Source organism: Bidens hawaiensis, unplaced genomic scaffold (genome assembly GCF_021521415.1).
Source record: "Bidens hawaiensis isolate Kalapana, Puna unplaced genomic scaffold, B.hawaiensis_p1.1 tig00042901_1, whole genome shotgun sequence".
NCBI classification, from domain to species: domain Eukaryota; kingdom Viridiplantae; phylum Streptophyta; class Magnoliopsida; order Asterales; family Asteraceae; genus Bidens; species Bidens hawaiensis.
Window position 1 is genome coordinate 29198 of NW_027497598.1, and position 2514 is coordinate 31711.

Consider the following 2514-nt stretch of genomic DNA (forward strand, 5'->3'; position numbering starts at 1 on the left):
TTGGTGAAAGGTTGGCGGTTTTTGGTGTTAGAACGAAGTGGTGTTAGGGTTAAGTGCTTGGAAATGTTATTTTATTGAAATAAAAATTGTAACTGCATTAGACACAAAATCACGGCCCCATGCTTTTGGAAGCACGGCCCGTGCTGCATGAAGCAGTCAATTTCCTTTTTATTTGTTGTTTATTTGTTGAGTTGGTTCGTTTTTTAGCTGATTTTCATTAAGGATTTAAGGTTAAGATAAAAATTAAAAGTCCTAATCTTCATTAAACATGAAACACATAATTAGAAAGGAAAGCCAAATAACAATCCCGAATCACGAAACATAAAACTAGCACGAGTAACTCCTAAAGACACAAAGTCTGGACTTATAACGACTACCATTCCCGAACAAGTCTTGAATGTGTGGTGGGGCTCTTTTATCTTCCAAGAGCTCGGAAAGCTTTTTATCGAGCTTCGCGAACTCTCGGTTAAGATAATTGAGCTTGTAATCCACATCTTTGTTGTGGCTATCCACAACATGAAAATTCTCAAACCGTAGTAGTTCGAATTTGTTGGTTAGCTCGATTAGGCGAGCGTCAGTTTGGATGTTTCTTTAGACTTGGTCCCTCATAATGCATTGGAGCCTCATGATTTCTTCCTCAAGGTTTTAGGAAGAATCACCATGCTTGCCCCTTCTCACTGGTCTCCATTCCATTTTCTTACTTTCCATTTCAGTAAACTTGTGTTTGGTATGGATGGAAAGTGAGTTTTGCATGCATTATATAAAGACTTTAACGTCGAGCACGTCCCCGTGCTTCTTAGAGCATGGCCCCGTGCTGCTAGGGAATAAATGTTTCTAATTTAGAGAATTGTACGGAGTCAGCGCTTATAAAGCTGAAGATTCTCGGGTGACCACGACCCCGTGCTTTTAGAAGCGTCACTTAAATTTTATTTGTTTTTTCAGCCAAACGCGGGAGGCGAAATTTTAAAAATGATGTTTAACATGTTATTTTAACAGTTTGACCATCCTAAAAATTACTTTTCTTTAAATTTAAAAGTCTTAAAACAATTATGGGATAATCCCGGTTTTCCTAGAAATGAAAAATAAGCGGGTTAAGCACGAGGGTCCTAGCGCAATGTGCCTAGTGCACTTGTTTACACATGAAACGGAAAATTAAAGGTTCCTAGATCTCTCCGAAAGGTTATCCTCCACCGGATGGTCTTGGTGGTGGAAATATGTAAAACCGAGAACTTGAAACTGGAGTTGTTCGTTAGTGTCTCGAAGCTCCATTTTCAAGTTCTCCACCGATTTGGTGAGTTGAACGAGACACATCACTGCAAGGAGATTCATTTCGGTGAGTTCTTTGACGCGTTCTTGAAGCTTCATCAAAAGCTAGGTTTTGGATACGTGTCGGGTATCGTTCCTCGGTTGGCGAGGCACGGGGATTGCTTCGCTCATCTCAGTAGACATGTTGTGATCTCAGGGGACAGTGTTTGTAAATGGGTTGGTGCAAGAAATGCAGTGGCAAAGGGTGCCTTTTATAGCCAACCAGTTGCCAGGTACGACCTTGTGTTTTTGTTCTGACAATTTCAATTACAAACAACGAAGATTCCGGCCCGCACTTTGTTGCATGGGACCGTGCTTCTAGGAGCACGCCCCGTGTTTTTGGTACTTAATTATATAATTTTAGGAAAACAACGGAACATATTTAAAAGGCCTAGTTTAACTAAGGTCTTGGCCAGACCCTTCTGACGGTATTTATTGGTTCGGGCGGAGGATTATTACCTCCGAAACATCTTCGAATGGGCCATCGATGAATGGTTTTAACCGATGTCCATTGACTTTGAACTTGTGGCCATTTAGAATTTTGAGGTCTCAACTATCCCATAGTCAAAAACTGATTCAACTACGTATGGACCTGTCCAGCGAGATTTCAGTTTTCCTGTGAAAATACATAGACGTGTGTTGTATAACAGTACTTGATGTGCTAAAAGTAGTGAAATAAATATTAACTAAAATTATACTAATCTAGACACTAAGTAATACTCTAGAACCTTAAACTACTAATCAGCAAGTGAACCGGTCGACTCTAGTACAAGTAAGTAAGTCCGGATATCGAACCCACGAGACTCTTTAAATTACGAAACTAGCAAATAAGACTCAACTACAAGGCACGACTATTTATTAATAATATTTGAGGGGAAATTTTCAACTGATTAATTTAAACTCTAAATACTAATTAACTAATAATTAAAACTTAATAATAATAATTAACTAATGATTACTTAACTAAACTAATAATAAATTAATAATAAAATAATAAAACCTAACCCTAATTTATATAATAATAATAATGAAACATAATCATAACCTTAAAACTAATTAATTAATTAATTAATAACCTTAATCCTAATTACTTTAACTAAATAAACAATTAAGAATTCTAAGATTAATTCAGATGATAAAGATAACTACCTAGGCTAGAATCCCCAAAGTTACGGTTATTAATTAAATGGAAAACTCAAGTTATGGAAC